This window comes from Rhinatrema bivittatum, chromosome 1, assembly GCF_901001135.1.
Source record: "Rhinatrema bivittatum chromosome 1, aRhiBiv1.1, whole genome shotgun sequence".
Classification (NCBI taxonomy): domain Eukaryota; kingdom Metazoa; phylum Chordata; class Amphibia; order Gymnophiona; family Rhinatrematidae; genus Rhinatrema; species Rhinatrema bivittatum.
This window is the reverse complement of record NC_042615.1, coordinates 681449763-681468839: the sequence shown is the minus strand read 5'-3', so window position 1 is coordinate 681468839 and position 19077 is coordinate 681449763. Positions and strand designations below refer to the sequence as shown.

Here is a 19077-nt window from a genome sequence, read left to right as displayed (position 1 = left end):
CAGACAAAGCGACGACGGTAGCTACATCAACCTCCAAGGGGGAACCAGGAGCCGGTCGGTGGCCTGGGAGGCCGAAAGGCTCATGACGTGGGCAGAGCGACATCTGGTCCGGCTGGCGGCCTTGCACATAGTCGGGGTGGACAATGTGCAGGCAGACTTTCTCAGCCGCCAGCATCGAGATCCCGGCGAGTGGGATTTGTCCGACGCAGCTTTCCAGCTGATCACTCGTCGTTGGGGGGGTTCCACACCTCGACCTGATGGCAACTCGGACAAATGCAAAGGCGCTCTCATCCTTCCGTGGCTTTGTGGCGTACTGCTGTATGTGTTTCCGCCTTGGCCACTAGTGGGCAAGATCGTGCGTCGGATAGAGAACCAAGTGGGGACTGTCATTCTTGTAGCCTCAGAGTGGCCCCGAAGGCCATGGTTTGCGGATCTGATCTCGTTGGCGATCAATGGTCCGGTGCGTCTCACCCACCTTCCGAATCTTCTTCGACAAGGTCCAGTATTTTTCGATCGAGCAGATCGCTTTTGTCTAGTGGCCTGGCTTATGATAGGAGGCAATTGAGGAAGAGGGGATATTCGGATTCGGTTATTTCTACCTTCTTGAAAGCACGGAAATCGTCCATGTCGTTGGCCTATATTCGTGTTTGGAGAGTTTTCGACTCTTGGTGCCAAGGTTTGAACATCCCCCCCGCATCTGGCTTCGGTGGTACACATCCTATCCTTCCTGCAGGAGGGACTGAAGAAAGGTCTAGCTTGCAGTTCTCTCCAGGTGCAGGTCGCGGCACTGGGTTGCCTGCGCTGCAAGATTGATGGCTTTTCACTGGCAGCTCATCCAGATGTGTCCCATTTTTTGAAGGGGGCCAAGCATTTGCGCCCACCGGGACAATAAATTTGTCCTGCTTGGAGCTTGAATTTAGTTCTCAAGGGCTTATGTGGTCTTCCTTTTCAGCTCCTCCGGCAGGCTACATTGAAGGATTTGACACGCAAGACTGTGTTTTTTTGGTAGCCATTACCTCCGCACAGCGAATTTCAGAGCTTCAAGCTTTGTCATGTCAGGATCCGTATCTTCGTATTTTGGATTCCGGAGTTTCGCTGCGGACCGTTCCCTCCTTCTTGCCCAAGGTGGTATTGTCTTTTCATGTCAATCAGACAGTAGAGTTACCGGCCTTCCTGAATTTGGATCCGACTTCTGCGACGAATAAGGATCTGCATAAGTTGGATGTGCGCCAGGTTCTCCTTCGTTATCTAGAGGTGACCAATGCTTTTCGATTATCGGATCATTTGTTTGTCTTATTGACTGGTCCTAGACAGGGACACAAGGCATCCAAAGCTACGGTTGCTATGTGGTTGAAGGAGGCCATTTCCTCCACTTATCTTTGTGCAGGACGTGCCATACTAGAAGGCTTGAAAGTGCACTCTACCAGGTCTCAAGCGGCCTCTTGGGCAGAGAGCCAGTCAGTCTCCCTGCAGGAGATTTGTAGAGCAGCCACTTGGAAATCCTTGCATACTTTTGAGAAACATTATCGTGTGGACGTCTGGGATCCGGAGGTCGACTGTTTTGGCAGCAGTGTTCTTCGTGCGGGACTCTCCAGATACCACCCCAATTAGGGCAGCTCTGGTACATCCCAGCGGTCTGGACTGATCCTGGTACGTATAGGGAAAGGAAAATTGGTTCTTACCTGCTAATTTTCGTTCCTGTAGTACCAAGGATCAGTCCAGACGCCCGCCCTTGGATTTTTTGGAGAGTCCGTTTTTTCTGTATGTTTTCTTCCTTCTTCTTACCTTGGCAGAGTTCTTTACAGGCATGGGAAGCAATCTTCTTGATTGATGTGTTATACGGCAGTACGGTTTGTTTATTTTACCTTGCGTATTGTTGTAGCCACTGGTTGTTATGTTTGGGGATTTGTTCTCCTTTATTGGTTATTTTGCTTTGATATCGTATATACTGAGGGATCACAGGTGGCACACCAGGTTAAGAGGGGTGCCTTTTCAGGTTTTTTTTCGGACTCCCTCTGCTGGAAGGGAGACACAACCCAGCGGTCTGGACTGATACTTGGTACTACAGGAACGAAAATTAGCAGGTAAGAACCTTTGCATTCCTTAGATTGTAAGCATGCCCTAGCTTTCTATCTAGAGCGCACGTCAGCCCACAGGAAGTCCACTCAATTGTTCGTTTCTTTTGATGCCATCAAACTTGGAAATCCTGTGGGAAAGCAAACCCTCTCCTCCTGGTTGGCGGACTGCATTTCTTTTTGCTACGAGCAAGCAGGCATTCCGTTACAAGACTGTGTGAAAGCACACTCTATCAGGGCCATGGCGACGTCAGTAGCACACCTCCGTTCGGTGCTGCTTGCTGACATTTGTAAGGCTGCGACCTGGAGTTCTCTCCACACATTCGCAGCCCATTATTGCTTAGATAAGGCTGGCAGACAAGATTCCATCTTCAGCCAGCCTGTTCTATGCAACTTGTTTTCAGTTTAATTACCCAACAGCTTTCCACTGACCCATTCAGGGTTCAGGATGCCCTCCTAACCAGAATGCCTCCCCTGATGTTGTGCCTGTTGCACGTCTTTGGATGCATTTGGTGCATTGCTCGGGCATCCTCAGCTTAGTACTCACCCATATGTGAGGACTACCATCCTGCTTGTCCTCTGAGAAAGCAGAGTTGCTTACCTTTAACAGATGTTCTCACAGGACAGCAGGATGGTAGTCCTCACGAAACCTGCCCGCCACCCCGTGGTGTTGGGTTCGTTTACGTTTTCTTATTTTATTTTTTTGCATGTACTTTTTACTATAAGACAAGACTGAAGGGATTGGTGCTATAAGATGAGACTGGATGCAGGGTTGGTGCTATGCAGGGCATGCCCAGTAGGTGCCAGTCAAAATTCTAGAAACTTTGACAAAAGTGTTCCGTGATTGGGCTCCATTCTGATGATATCACCCATATGTGAGGACTAACATCCTGCTTTCCTGTGAGAACACCTGTTACAGGTAAGCAACTCTGCTATTTACAGGTAACCAAACTTGCTTTCTTCTGAAAGATCTGTACACACTCAAAGCATTGGTAGTGTTGGTTAAAAAAATTTTGCAGCAGGAATAATGCCAGTACTTTAACTAGGAGTTCCTGGCCATTTTAAATCATTCTGGGCTCTCTCTTGATCGCTAGGAGGGATCCTATTTGTGAATAGAATTGTTTTTGGTCATGAGTGCCATGAGTAAACTTTCCTTTTATGATTTTTTGCCAGGGACATAGCAAGTGCACCATACACCATGAAAAATAACAGTTGTTTGATCCTTTTCTCTATGACAAAAAAAAATAAGCTCTTAAGATAATGATATGGGCTAGATATTGATTTCTATTAAGAGTCCAAGCCACCCTGAAGTACTTTCACAGCTCATTAGTAATGGATGGTGGAGCCCAGCTGGGGGCATTGTGGGAGGTGATTTGGGCTTCAGTCTGCTTCAGTTTATACTAGATAAACTGTATAATCTTCACAGACTAGGCCAGCCTTGTCCTAGACTCCAAGTTTGGGTTACATTGAGCAATAACAGTAAATGTTAAGGAGGAAATGGGAGCAAACTATTTATTTATTTATTTAAAAACTTTCCTATACCGTCGTTAAGTTAGTTAACCATCACAACGGTTTACATAGGGGCACAACAATAAACATATGGGTGGTATAGATTACAACTTGGTTAAGTGCTATCATTGTACTGTAACAATTCATAATTATAAACTAAGTGTGTATGTTAAGCTTGATTGTTGGGAACATTTAGGCGGTTTGGTTTTACCATTACAATGCATTGTTAGTTTAAAATAACAGCTTCTGACTTTGGTGTGCCTAGAAAGCTGCCTAGAAAGCTGAGTTATATTTTTAGCCTTGTGGAAAACCAAAGGAATATTCCCCTTGGTATTGACATGCTGCTTGTCAAAATGTGTGACACGAGGAATCTTATTCTAGATCCTAGATATTTTAAAGAAGTTTATTAAAAACATCTGTATTTTTGCATATTTTTACCTCCATGTGATGGTTTGAAAGATAAAGCTTTGTTGCAGTGTAATGTACATAAATGACATGAATTAACGAAGGATGTAACTAGTTGAGAAGGGTAATCAAATAAAAATCTCTTTGAATTTTTTTTAAGTTTGTATGTGTCTTTGTAAGGTTGAATGGAAACATTAAGCATGTGGCTGAGTTGTAATCTCATTAGCAGTGCTGTACACCACCGGGTGGAGGAACCAGAGTTTGATTGCCAGGTCAAGTTAGCTGAGGATGGTGGGAGATGATCATTGTGCAATGGTGACACCTAGTGGCCGTATTTAGGACCCATGCTTGCAGAGCTTTGGAAAACAGAATGGGAGGAAAGCTTCAGTGAATCAGACCTTTTCCCGGGGTATATTTCCCTGGATTTGGATTCAAGAAGCGTTATTGGTATGACAGTTTGTTCCTGGCAAAGTAATATATGAAGTATCTAATGGTAATAATAATAATTATAATAATTTCAGAGGACAACAAGCATAATTCCATGATTCTGGTGATGTTCAGTAATGTCCCTGACAATGTTCCCTCTAATGTTTTTGTGGGAATGCATTGCTGCTGGGTGCTTAATTTCATCTGTGAGCAACAGGACTGGGGGGGGGGGGGGTTCCTTCATGTTACACCCCCAGCCATATATGGTCTAATTTTTATGGGGGGAGGGGAGGGATGGATGTATGCACTGCTGTTGCACACTTAACTTTACAAGTATGCAGGAGAGGGGGGAAGGGGTCCTCATTATGTGCTCTTTCTAACATAGCACCACCAGCTAGGGACTGAGCTCTATCTCCTCCCCTTTCTTCCTCATTCTCAGCTTCCATCTTTCCCCTTCATTGCTAGTCTTTCTCACTCTTCCTTAATTTTTCTCATACCTTCCTCTTTTTTCCCTTCCCCGTATCTATCCATCATCTTTTTCCTCTTCCCCAGCATCCATCCCACTGAATACATTCCCCCTCTTTCCTAATACACAGTTTATTGCAGTTCCCTCCCTCTTCTCCCTTGTGCCTGGAGGCAAGAGGCACTGCCATCACATTCCAGTAACAAACTCAGCTCTGCTAGGCTCCCCCTAGAAGCAGGCCACAGGAGTGAAGCCTCAGCTGACTGGCCACAGTAAGGAGTAAGAAATGTAGAAAGCTTGGAAGAAGGGCAAACTGACTCCTCAGCTGATTCCACCCCCCCCCCCCCCCCAAGCATGACTGCAGGAGGGATCCAAGGATTCACTCAGACTCCGCAGACTGGCTGAAGGAGACAGATGGAGGAAAGAGGACTCACACAGGCACAGTAGACTGGCTGTACTGAACCAAGAGCTGGAACTGGAAGACAGCCAATTCCCAACCTTTGCGGAGAATCAGAAGTTGAGCCTGGGACAAACTGAAATTGTAGATAACCATGCAACTGCGCTGCTTAGAGGGATGACTGGGTTGCATTTTGTAGTCTTGGGGGAATTCTGTGCTACTGCAGAGTGCAGAATTCTCACAGAATTCCCATTCTGTGCAGCTGCGCAGAGTCTGCAAAGAATTTGGCAGGCCCCGGCATGCCGTGAGTGGAGGCTGTCCCGTTCGCAGCGAAGATGGAGCAGGGCCCGGCGTGCCACAAGCGGAGGCTGTCCCACTCGCCTGAGCCGTTTCATCTTTGCCATGATTGAGATGGGCTCCACTTGCAGCAGGCCGGAGCCTGCTGCTTCTTTGCTGCAAGCGGGATGGCCTCAGCTAGTGGCACACCTGGGCCTGGTTCATCTTTGCTGCAAGCGGAACAGGCCCCGGTGCACTGTGAGTGGAGGTCGTCCTGCTCATGGCAAAGATGAAGCAGGCCCAGGAGTGCTGTGAGCGGAGGCCGTCCCACTCACAGTGAAGATGGAGCAGGGCCCAGCATGCCACAAGCAAAGGCCGTCCCACTCGCCTGGGCCATTTCATCTTCACCATGATTGAGATGGGCTCCACTTGCAGCAGGCCGGAGCCTGCTCATTCTTTGCCGCAAGTGGGATGGCCTCAGCTTGTGGCAACGTGGGCCTGCTTCATCTTTGCTGCAAGCGGGACAGCCTCCACTTGCGACAAAGGTGGAACGGAGGCCGTCCCACTCACAGCAGAGTTGGAGCAGGCCCCAGTGAGAGTGAGTCTGTGTGTGTTTGTGTGTAAGACTGCAAGCCTGGGGCTGAGCGGAATTGTTCCTTTTCACAAGATTATCTACAACAATCTGACCTTTTGTTCAGAAGAGGTCTAGAATGGGTAAATGCGAATCGATATTTTCTCTTTCGGATAATAGAAGGACTAGGGGGCACTCCATGAAGTTAGCATGTAGCACATTTAAAACTTATCAGAGAAAATTCTTTTTCACTCAATGCACAATTAAACTCTGGAATTTGTTGCCAGGAGATGTGGTTAGTGCAGTTAGTGAAGCTGAGTTTAAAAAAGGTTTGGATAAGTACTTGGAGAAGTCCAATACCTGCTAATAATCAAGTTGACTTGGAAAATAACCACTGCTATTACTAGCATCAGTAGCATAGGATACTTAGTTTTTGGTTACTTGCCAGGTACTTGCAGCCTGGATTGGCTGCTGTTAGAAACAGGATGCTGGGCTTGATGGACCCTTGGTCTGACACAATATGGCAATTTCTTATGTTACAAGATAATTAAACAGGCATTTAAGAGGGCACTCTATGCTGAGTGCAATGGCTTCTTCTGTATCGTAAGAATGATAATATATATGAGAGTTTGGTGTATGTTTTGAAATATACATCTCTAGCACCTTGTGTAGTTTCATTGGTCCATACGTATTGGCCTCTTTTACAACTTCACACTAATTTCTCAAGTAAGCCTTTAATAGCCTTCAAATGCGGTAAGAATATACGCAATCATATGGTACATTCCGGGTTTACTATCAAAATGGTGAATACTGAGGAAGACACCATTCGGAAAGGTCACTGGTGTTGCGATGGCTGCTTGATTTGTGGGCAATCCATCACTGGTCCCTCTTGGCATGACAAAATGACAGGAAAAGAGTATTATGCCCAAAAGCACACTGACTGCATGTCCTCTAATGTCGTATACATGGTAATTTGCCCATGTGGCAAGAAATATATTGGAAGAACATTGCGGCCTGTTTGCAAACGCATTGTAGAGCACTGTAGCTGTATTTCTACTCAGAAAATGCAAGCTCCCCCTGGTGCAACATTGGGTCACGTTTTGTCACCAGTTCTCCGATCTCAAATGTGGTGTGAATGAGCAAGCATGTGATAATGTACCAAAAGGGGACCTTGCTTATCAGTTAAACTACAAGGAACAGTTTTGGATATTTAACCTTAATTCAATACAACCTGACGGTCTTAATAATGAAATAGAATGGTATTCACTATTGTGAATCTACATGTTCCTCTAGGATCTTCCTTTGACGTTGTAACATGACTGTTGATTGACAGGTTTGGGTTTTAAATTCACCGACTGACTGAGAGGACATTGATTTCATTTCCAGTCTGATGCCATGATATATGTGAATGTTTAAAATAGCATATATCTTCTTTTTTTTAATTTAAAAAATAAAAAATGCTTAATATAATTTTTGTTTTTAGACCTTGATCATTAGATAGCACCCTGAAGAGCTTTGGTTTAAAATACAGACTCATGTTGGGCTAAGAAGAGACGGGCGTCCTTGAAGTATACATTATTCTGAGGTGTCTGTGAATATAAGAACATAAGAAAATGCCATACTGGGTCAGACCAAGGGTCCATCAAGCCCAGCATCCTGTTTCCAACAGTGGCCAATCCAGGCCATAAGAACCTGGCAAGTACCCAAAAACTAAGTCTATTCCATGTAACCATTGCTAATGGCAGTGGCTATTCTCTAAGTGAACTTAATAGCAGGTAATGGACTTCTCCTCCAAGAACTTATCCAATCCTTTTTTAAACACAGCTATACTAACTGCACTAACCACATCCTCTGGCAACAAATTCCAGAGTTTAATTGTGCGTTGAGTAAAAAAGAACTTTCTCCGATTAGTTTTAAATGTGCCCCATACTAACTTCATGGAGTGCCCCCTAGTCTTTCTACTATCCGAAAGAGTAAATAACCGATTCACATCTACCCGTTCTAGACCTCTCATGATTTTAAACACCTCTATCATATCCCCCCTCAGTCGTCTCTTCTCCAAGCTGAAAAGTCCTAACCTTTTTAGTCTTTCCTCATATGGGGAGTTGTTCCATTCCCCTTATCATTTTGGTAGCCCTTCTCTGTACCTTCTCCATCGCAATTATATCTTTTTTTAGATGCGGCGACCAGAATTGTACACAGTATTCAAGGTGTGGTCTCACCATGGAGCGATACAGAGGCATTATGACATTTTCCATTTTATTCACCATTCCCTTTCTAATAATTCCCAACATTCTGTTTGCTTTTTTGACTGCCGCAGTACACTGAACCGACGATTTCAATGGGTTATCCACTATGACACCTAGATCTCTTTCTTGGGTTGTAGCACCTAATACGGAACCCAACATTGTGTAATTATAGCATGGGTTATTTTTCCCTATATGCATCACCTTGCACTTATCCACATTAAATTTCATCTGCCATTTGGATGCCCAATTTTCCAGTCTCACAAGGTCTTCCTGCAATTTATCACAATCCGCTTGTTATTTAACTACTCTGAACAATTTTGTGTCATCTGCAAATTTGATTATCTCACTCGTCGTATCTTACTCGGCGTTTCTTACTGTAATTGACTCTACATAAGAAGTTGCTGGACTATTTTTGAATTGAGATAATATATTTTAATTACAAAAAGAAAATAAGATAAAAATAAAAAAATGGGACAATACTGTAGACCTATGATAATATATAAAGCCGAAGACAGTTAAAATGTTTAAATACATTTTCCTGATGACGCCTACTATGAAGGTCTAACGCATTTTCATTAAAAGTTTTGTTGAGGAGGCCCACTATTCGTACCATGGAAACAAGTGTCCCAAGTTTGTGAGCCGAAAATCTAAGAAGCTATGGATGTGCCAAAGAAGAGCTTTCATAAGCGCGAACAGCCGACTCTCTGCAGGTGAGTTTGTACCTGCGGGTCGCACGCGTGACGTCACTGCTGGGGGCCGTCACGTGACCGAGAGAACGCCGTGTCCCTCTCTCTTGCCGGGGGAGGAGGGAGCGCGAGACGGAAATTGGCGGAAGCCAACAGGTGAGGCCGAGAGGGAAAGGGAAAGACAACCAACCGAGAGCGCTGGTAACTTAATTGTGATCCTTTTGAGCGTTATGGCCGAAATTTCATTTCTGTTTGTGCCTTTTAGTTTGTGAATTTAGTTTGCTGGGGGCTTCTTTAGACTTACGTTTTTGGTTTCGTTTGTTTGTTAAGATCTCTCGCTCCCCCCCCCCCCCCCCCCACTCCCCTCGTTTTTAAAGGACACTTCTCCCTTTCGTTTCCAGTTCACTTTTATTTCCATATGCACAAACGCATTAAATCTAGGATAGGTAGGCATACGAAACCTTTGCTTTCTGTTTTGTGTAAACTCGTTTGTTTCCCTTGTACTGCTCTCTCTTGAGCCTCACGGGTCTATTTATTCTTTCTTTTATCCTACGCTCTTTTTTTTTCTATTATTTAATACCTTCCTAGCTTCATAATGCTCCCTCAAAGCCTGCTATATTTCTTTTCTTTTCTCCCTTCGTATTGCTGTGTTTTCTATTATTTATTTACTTTATTTCCTGCATTAAGGCCCTCTCTCAAAGCAATGACAGAAGTGTCTCGGAGTCTGCTTCCGCAGAGCCCCTTTATCAGCATCTGTTTCATTTTTCCTTCCCTCTCCGCGGAGCTTCAGAGAGAGACTTGCTTCGTATTTATTCCTCCCTTTTTTAGCTTATGCGCTCGGCCTTGATTTGTAGAGTTTTTATATTTACATATTTTTCTGTTTAAAGCCTCCCAAAACTCCTGGTGGGCCTTACCAACACCAGCATCAGTAGCCAAGAAACATTTGAGGGCTGTGAGCCTTAATCACCTTCAGGCCGATACAGTACAGTGTGCTCCGACAGAGCGCACTGTTAACCTGTCCTTGGACGCGCGTTTTCCCTTATCCCTTATTCAGTAAGGGGTGGAAAACGCATGTCCAACCCGCCGAACCTAATAGCGCCCTCAACATGCAAATGCATGTTGATGGCCCTATTAGGTATTCACGCGCTATTCAGAAAGTAAAATGTGCAGCCAAGCCCCACATTTTACTTTCAGAAATTAGCACCTACCTTCTTCCGGCACCGGGAAAGTGCACAGAAAAGCAGTAAAAACTGCTTTTCTGTGCACCCTCTGACTTAATATCATGTCGATATTAAGTTGGAGGTCCCGAAGAGTAAAAAAAAAGTTAAAAAAAAAAAGAAAACAAAAATTGGAAGTCGGCCGGTGGCTGTCGGGTCGAAAACCGGACGCTCAATTTTGCCGGTGTCCAGTTTCCGAGTCCGTTGCTGTCAGCGGGCTCGAGAACCAGCGTCAGCTGTCAAACCCACTGACAGACACCGCTCCTGTCAAAAAGGAGGAGCTAGGGATGCGCTAGTGTCCCTAGCGCCTCCTTTTGCCCGTTTTTACTGCCGGGCCTAATTTAAATACTGAATCGTGCGCACCGGCAAGTGGCCGGTGCGCGCGCCAAACTCTCCCGTGGACTTTACTGAATCGGCCTGCTTATCAGGAGCAGTAGGAGGTCAGCACACATTTTTTTTTCCTGCTTTGCTCTTTTGGTGCTCTAACTTTGTATTTTGTTTTGTTGTTCACCTTGCTGTTCCTTGACAGAAAGATGCAATAAGGTGTGCTCAGGTTTACTCGCCGTTGGGCACACAATAGTGACCAATGCAACAACGAGATTTGCGTGTCTAAAACACATGACCTAACAAAAGTGTATCTGATAGTGCCCATCACATTTACGTTTCCTGTAAATGAAGTCGGGTATTGCTGCCTGTGAGCAAAGGCTCACCACTATTGCCTTCTAACAGGCCGATTGGTTAAAAAGTGCGGGAGAGCCGGCGCTCTGTGTTGAGCACTCACTCTCCCAACGTGCACCCAGTCACCTCTCCTGGGCGTGCAATTTTGTATTTAAATTAGGGCCCGTGCTAATAAGGAGGCACTAGGGACACTAGTGAGTCCCTAGCGCCTCCTTATTAGCGGAAGCAGCGGCTGTCAGTGGGTCTGACAACTGACGCTTAATTTTACCGGCATCTGTTTTGGAACCCACTGACGGCTACGGGTTCAGAAAACAAACGCTCGCAAAATTGAGGGTCCGTTTTCGAATCCGGCAGGCAGATTTTTTTTTTCTTGAACTTTTACATTTTTTAATTTTTGGGGCCTCTGACTTAATATCGATATAATATTAAGTCGGAGGGTGTACAGAAAAGCAGTTTTTTCTGCTTTTCTGTACACTTTCCTGGTGCTGCCTATGGTTAACGCCTGTCTTTGGGCAGGTGTTAATTTCTGAGAGTAAAATGTGCGGCCAGTATCCTGGGCGACTGACAGGCTCATCAACATGTGTTTGCATGTGATGAGCGCTTTTAGTTTTTGCAAGTTTGGCCGCGCGTTTTCAAGGCGCTATTACCCCTTACAGCATAAGGGGTAATAGACGCGAGTTGAAAATGCGCGGCTAAACAGTGCACTCGGCCTGTCAGTGGTTAACACAGGGATAGAGCTGTATCAGCTTTTTTTTAAATTTTATTTTATTTGTATCTTATAAAATAGATAACATTAGAAAACGGCGTAGCTGCGTGCAAGCAACTTACAAGAGAAACCCAGCAACCCCCTGCTTCCTTACTTGGCAATAATAATGCATAAGAACAAATTAGAAACCACAATCTGCTTAGAGTAGCACATATAGTACAGACAGAGGAGGGAGCATGTGAACAACGGATTGTCAGAGAGTGAGGAATGTTGTTTCTTTAGCAGTTGGAAGGAGGCAAGCAGAGATAAGACTGTATCCCTCCCCATACCTGGCTTTAGCAAGGACTTTTGCATAGAAAACCGTATTTTAGAAATTGCACGTAGACAAAGGCATCATGAACAGTATCTTATTGGGCAAGGGAATTTGCACATACACAAGGGGGAAAAGCGAGGGAAAAAGGGTTTGCATAAGCAAGAAAAAGTGTATAAAATGTACTGCTTGAGCCCATGGGGGCTGCCTACTTCTGTATGACACCCGTACTTGCAAGTCTGTGAATAAAACAAAAAAAAACTTATACTGTTTCACTAAACTTGGGTTCATTTTCTTTCCTTCCAAGAAGGATTTGTCTGTTTCTTTCACTGCCCGATGCAGTAACATGCATCCAAAGGCTGGGTGCCCAACGCACATTTTTTTTTTATGCCAGAGGTGGAGTTCATGAGAAATATAAAAATTGTGGTCCTCTGTGTTGTGATAAATGTGACCCTTGTAGGGTAGGAAAGATCAAAACATGTTCAAGCAGCATGTTTGATTGTAAATATTACTACCTTTAACATAAGGCTTGGGGGTAACCAGAATAGAGCAGCAGTTACTACTTGCTGGGCAGGCTGGATGGACCATTTGGTCTTTTTCTGCTGCTGTTACTGTTTTAAATAGTTAGTTACTTGGGGTTAAAAGAAAAAAATTAAAAAAAAAATGTATAGAGGGAGTAATTGAGTAGAACGTGATTAATTAGCTAAAGATACCTTTAAAAAAATTGTGTGCGATTACTTTCTTATTGGTAAACAACATGGATTGCAGGTTTTTGTAATTTAATGTAAATGCACTTTTGTTAGGAACACACAATTTAGACATTTGTGTGGATGATGCAATAAACCTTTGAGCATCAGAAACGCACATTTCTCCTTAGCATGCCCTTTTTGTACACCACTTCACTTTTTCTCATTTAAATATTGCATAAGATGCGCAAGGGATGTGGATGCGGATGCTTTTTTGTGTGTGTGTCTTATTGCATCAGCCTGTTAGCTTGCTCTTCATAAAAATCAAAGATTTTGTCTTCTTTTAAGGAGGGCACTTTCCGCCTATTCTCCTTTGCCTGCACCTTCCTTCTGCAAAAGGGAAGGTCCAAAGAAACAGATCGGAAATTGATCCAATATTGCAGTAGCAACCAAAGAATAAGTAGGATCGATAAACACCAGGAAATCTTTATTGAGCACAGAACAGAATAACAGCCCGACTCAGGCCGAGTTTCGCTCATAGAGCTGCTTCAGGGGCTAGCAAAATAAAACAGTTGCGAAGACATGTAAATACATAGAAATACAAATAAAAACATGTAAAAACATATACACCATACATAAATTAAAAAAAAAAGTAATATTAGACAAACTAAAAACAGACGTGCCTCATTATGCCATAATTTTTAGATTTTTAAAATTTTTAAAATTTTAGCATTTTAGACATATTATGTGCTCCCATTTTAAACATGCCTAAAAAATGTGCAGACTATCTAACCCATTGGTGCTATATATCAAAAATAGGTGCTACAGAAAATTTTTTACCTATGTGTTCAATTGTAGATAAAAAATCTCCAAGTATCTGGTGAGCTTTGTCAGTGTGCTGAAAGACCAGACATAATTACCATAGGCACATTCAACTAGTATAAAAACAAAGTAACAAATCATTTCAACAAATAACAATTTTTCATTTAAGAGAAACACTAACTAATCTGGTAAGAAAAATTGTTGTCAGCACTATTTAAACACAGTTGAGAACGAGTATCTTCAATGAAAAAATATTCAAAAACTGTATGAACGTACCACCTCAACTGATGGCTCAGTTAGACAACAGAAAATACATCATTGCATTCTAATCTATGTACAAAATATAACATGCTTAAGCTATTTTTGTTTTTATTTTTATTTTCATTTTTAATATTACCTCATTTAATATTCATAGAGCAGGACGCTCTCCGAATGAGTCATCAGTCAATGTGGTACGGTTACATAGTTTGGAGTCAAAATATTTTTTATATTTATTTATTTATTTAATTAATTTCTTTTACTATACCGATGCTCAAGACCAGGTCTTATCGTACCGGTTTACAATGCAACTGAGGGGAAACCAATTAACATCTAGGTAGAAAGTAAAGTTACATTAAACAGGGAGCATAAAACATGGGAGATGGAAGACAGGACAGATTTTAAACTAAAACAACTGGAGAGTGATAAATATAATCAACAAAAAACTATATGTTAAAGATACATAAACAGAGATTTATCCTAGGCGATTATTAACATGGTAAGTCCAGTGGGAGAAGGAGAGGGGTGAGGTGAGTGGGGGGGGGGGGGGGAGGGAAATGAAGAGGGGGGAGTGGTTAGGGAGGGGTGGAAGGGTGAGAGTCAGTGATGGTTGAAGAAGTTCCTTCAACGGTAGGCTTCTGCGAACAGCCAGGTTTTCAGTGGCCAATCCAGGCCATATATATTGTTATATTTGGTACATAGATTAGAATGCAATGATGTATTTTCTGTTGTCTGACTGAGCCATCAGTTGAGGTATACGTTCATACAGTTTTTGAATATTTTTTCTTTGAAGATACTCATCCTCAACTGTGTTTAAATAGTGCTGACAACAATTTTTCTTACCAGATTAGTTAGTGTTTCTCTTAAACGACAAATTATTTGTTGAAATGACTTGTTACTTTATTTTCATACTAGTTGAATGTGCCTATGGTAATTATGTCTGGTCTTTCAGCACACTGACAAAGCTCACCAGATACTTGGAGATTTTTTATCTACAATTGAACACATAGGTAAAAAATTTTCTGTAGCACCTATTTTTGATATATAGCACCGATGGGTTAGATAGTCTGCACATTTTTTAGGCATGTTTAAAATGGGAGCACATAATATGTCTAAAATGCTAAAATTTTAAAAATCTAAAAATTATGGCATAATGAGGCACGTCTGTTTTTAGTTTGTCTCTAATATTATTTTATATAATTTATTTATGTATGGTGTATATGTTTTTATTTGTATTTCTATGTATTTACATGTCTTCGCAATTGTTTTATTTTGCTAGCCCCTGAAGCAGCTCTATGAGCGAAACTCGGCCTGAGTCGGGCTGTTATTCTGTTCTGTGCTCAATAAAGATTTCCTGGTGTTTATCAATCCTACTCCTTCCTTCTGCAGAAAGCCCAGTCGGGGACAAGAGATAGGCAATGAGGAGCAGGCTCCAGTTGGACCTGAGGGTAAGGGAGGAGCTGGCCCTAGTATTACTGTGAGATTGTTTTTGGTCTGTTATTCAACTGTCTTAACAAAAGGTTAGTCTTTCATCCAAAACAGTCTGGATTCAGAAAAGTCTTTAGTACAGAGAAAGCCAGTGGACCTCATCCCACCGGTTGGGAAGACGAGGAGAGGCCTTTCTCTTCAGTTCACCCAGCGGGGCAGAAGCTGTGCTTCTGCCCTGCTGGGTGAACTGCAGCCCTTGGTATTAAAAGCTCGTGAGGGCAGCACTTTCTTCGTGCTGATCTTGCAATAGACTAGATCAGTATGCAGAAGCTAAATCACCCGTGAATGTTTTATACCACGCGGCCTGCAGAGAGGAGGAGCAGCAGAGTGAGTTTCTGGAGGGACAATAGATCGGCATGCGGCAGTGGAGGAGTAAAGGGGCTCAGAGTCTGCCATGTGTGTGAGAGAATGAATGGGTGCCTGCCTGGGGATCTGTGTGTGGGTGATAGAGCACATGTGTGTGCAACACCCCACCCCACTAGGTTATTCCTCCTCCTAGTATGGTGAAGAGTGGCCTTCCAGGGGATTCAGTGGGTGGGGGGGGGGGGGGGGGGTGGTGAGAGGCAGGACCCCATGTCATTTGGGATGTACCTTAGCTTAAGCTAGAAATATGGGGGTTGGGTGCTTGACTGACAAGTAGACTCCACGAAGGCTTATGCAAAGGCCTGGGTAGTGGGTCCTGAAGCCATTGTAGTGGCTGGCAAGATGTATGGTAAAATAATATTTTTCTTTTGTAACTTGCTGCCATGTTTATAGTCCATGGAATTATGGTGGAAGGAATTCGTACTCAAACTTTGGAAGTCCTAGAAAACAATTGTGCTGTCACATTGTTAAAGGCATTCTCCTTGGCACTGGCAGCACCATTTTTAGTGCTCCTTGCCTCTAACACTGAGAAGAGCACGAATCTCTTGCCTTTTGTTATACCAGGTCAGGAAAGTGAGAGGCCCTTAATTAAGTTGAGAAGGAATTCCCTTATGCCATAGAGTGATGGGAAAAGGGAAATCCAAGCCTTTATTTCATTGGATTACTAGATGTATAACTTTTTGTTACCATGAGGATTCTAAACTTTTAAAATCTCTTGTAATTGCTCATGCATTAAGAGCAAAAGCGACATCTTTAGCATTTTTAATTTGCAGAGCCGCCACTTGGACCTCTATTCACACATTCTTAAAACATTGTATTTTGTTTCAATGGGATTCCAACGAAATATTGGGACCTTCATAAGAACATGCCATACTGGGTCAGACCAAGGGTCCATCAAGCCCAGCATCCTGTTTCCAACAGTGGCCAATCCAGGCCATAAGAACCTGGCAAGTACCCAAAAACTAAGTCATCTTAATTAATAGCAGGTAATGGATTTCTCCTCCAAGAACGTATCCAATCCTTTTTTAAACCCAGCTATACTAACTGCACTAACCACATCCTCTGGCAACAAATTCCAGAGTTTAATTGTGTGTTGAGTGAAAAAGAACTTTCTCCAATTAGTTTTAAATGTGCCCCATGCTAACTTCATGGAGTGTCCCCTAGTCTTTCTATTATCTGAAAGAGTAAATAACCGATTCACATCTACCCGTTCTAGACCTCTCATGATTTTAAACAACTCTATCATATCCCCCCTCAGCCGTCTCTTCTCCAAGCTGAAAAGGCCTAACCTCTTTAGTCTTTCCTCATAGGGAAGCTGTTCCATTCCCCTTATCATTTTGGTAGCCCTTCTCTGTACCTTCTCCATCGCAATTATATCTTTTTTGAGATGCGGCAACCAGAATTGTACACAGTATTCAAGGTGCGGTCTCACCATGGAGCGATACAGAGGCATTATGACATTTTCTGTTTTATTCACCATTCCCTTTCTAATAATTCCCAACATTCTGTTTGCTTTTTTGACTGCCGCAGCACTCTGAACCGAAGATGTCAATGTGTTATCCATTATGACGCCTAGATCTCTTTCTTGGGTTGTAGCACCTAATATGGAACCTAACATTGTGTAACTATAGCATGGGTTATTTTTCCCTATATGCATCACGTTGCACTTATCCACATTAAATTTCATCTGCCATTTTGATGTCCAATTTTCCAGTCTCACAAGGTCTTCCTGCAATTTATCACAAACTGCTTGTGATTTAACTACTCTGAACAATTTTGTATCATCTGCAAATTTGATTACCTCACTCGTCGTATTTCTTTCCAGATCATTTATAAATATATTGAGAAGTAAGGGTCCCGATACAGATCCCTGAGGCACTCCACTGCCCACTCCCTTCCACTGAGAAAATTGTCCATTTAATCCTACTCTCTGTTTCCTGTCTTTTAGCCAGTTTGCAGTCCACGAAAGGACATCGCCACCTATCCCATGACTTTTTACTTTTCCTAGAAGCTTCTCATGAGGAACTTTGTCAAATGCCTTCTGAAAATCCAAGTATACTACATCTACCGCTTCACCTTTATCCACATGTTTATTAACGCTTTCAAAAAACTGGAGCAGATTTGTGAGGCAAGACTTGCCTTGGTTAAGTAAAGCCATGTTGACTGTGTTCCATTAAACCATGTCTTTCTATATGTTCTGTGATTTTGATGTTTAGAACACTTTCCACTATTTTTCCTGGCACTGAAGTCAGGCTAACTGGTCTGTAGTTTCCCGGATCGCCCCTGGAGCCCTTTTTAAATATTGGGGTTACATTTGCTATCCTCCAGTCTTCAGGTACAATGGATGATTTTAATGATAGGTTACAAATTTTTACTAATAGGTCTGAAATTTCATTTTTTAGTTCCTTCAGAACTCTGGGGTGTATACCATCCGGTCCAGGTTATTTACTACTCTTCAGTTTGTCAATCAGGTCTACCACATCTTCTAGGTTCACTGTGATTTGATTCAGTCCATCTGAATCATTACCCATGAAAACCTTCTCCAGTACGGATACCTCCTCAACATCCTCTTCAGTAAACACCGAAGCAAAGAAATCATTTAATCTTTCCGCGATGGCCTTATCTTCTCTAAGTGCCCCTTTAACCCCTCGATCATCTAACGGTCCAACTGATTCCCTCACAGGCTTTCTGCTTCGGATATATTTAAAAAATTTTTACTGTGAGTTTTTGCCTCTACGGCCATCTTCTTTTCAAATTCTCTCTTAGCCTGTCTTATCAATGTCTTATATTTACTTGCCAATGTTTATGCATTATCCAATTTTCTTCTGTTGGATCCTTCTTCAAATTTTTGAATGAAGATCTTTTGGCTAAAATAGCTTCTTTCACCTCCCCTTTTAACCATGCCGGTAATCGTTTTGCCTTCTTTCCACCTTTCTTAATGTGTGGAATACATCTGGACTGTGCTTCTAGAATGGTATTTTTTAACAATGACCACGCCTCTTGCACATTTTTTTACTTTTGTAGCTGCTCCTTTCAGTTTTTTTCTAACATTTCTCATTTTATCAAAGTTTCCCTTTTGAAAGTTTAGCACGAGAGCCGTGGATTTGCATACTGTTCCTCTTCCAGTCATTAATTCAAATTTGATCAAATTATGATCACTATTGTCAAGCGGCCCCACCACTGTTACCTCTCTCACCAAGTCCTGTGCTCCACTGAGAATTAGATCTAAAATTGCCCCCTCTCTTGTCTGTTCCTGAACCAATTGCTATCATTTATTCCATCCAGGAACGTTATCTCTCTAGCGTGTCCCGATGATACATTTACCCAGTCAATATTGGGGTAATTGAAGTCTCCCATTATTACTGCACTACCAATTTGGTTAGCTTCCCTAATTTCTCTTAGCATTTCACTGTCCATCTCACCATCTTGACCAGGTGGACGGTAGTGTACTCCTATCACAATAGTCTTCCCCAACACACAAGGGATTTCTAC

General features: G+C 42.8%; 1 protein-coding gene across 2 annotated transcripts in view; it reads left to right on the top strand.

Moving 5' to 3' along the window:
* The first annotated feature begins 9085 nt into the window (after nt 1-9085).
* Nucleotides 9086-19077, top strand: part of CCDC125 (coiled-coil domain containing 125) — a 69461-nt gene continuing 59469 nt past the window's right edge. The window contains exon 1 of one of the 2 annotated variants that reach the window (XM_029574306.1): nt 9086-9213. The gene's annotated coding sequence lies outside the window, so the exon portion shown is untranslated. Of the gene's footprint in view, nt 9259-19077 lie in introns of both variants that reach the window. The other variant, XM_029574317.1, reaches the window with a different exon arrangement.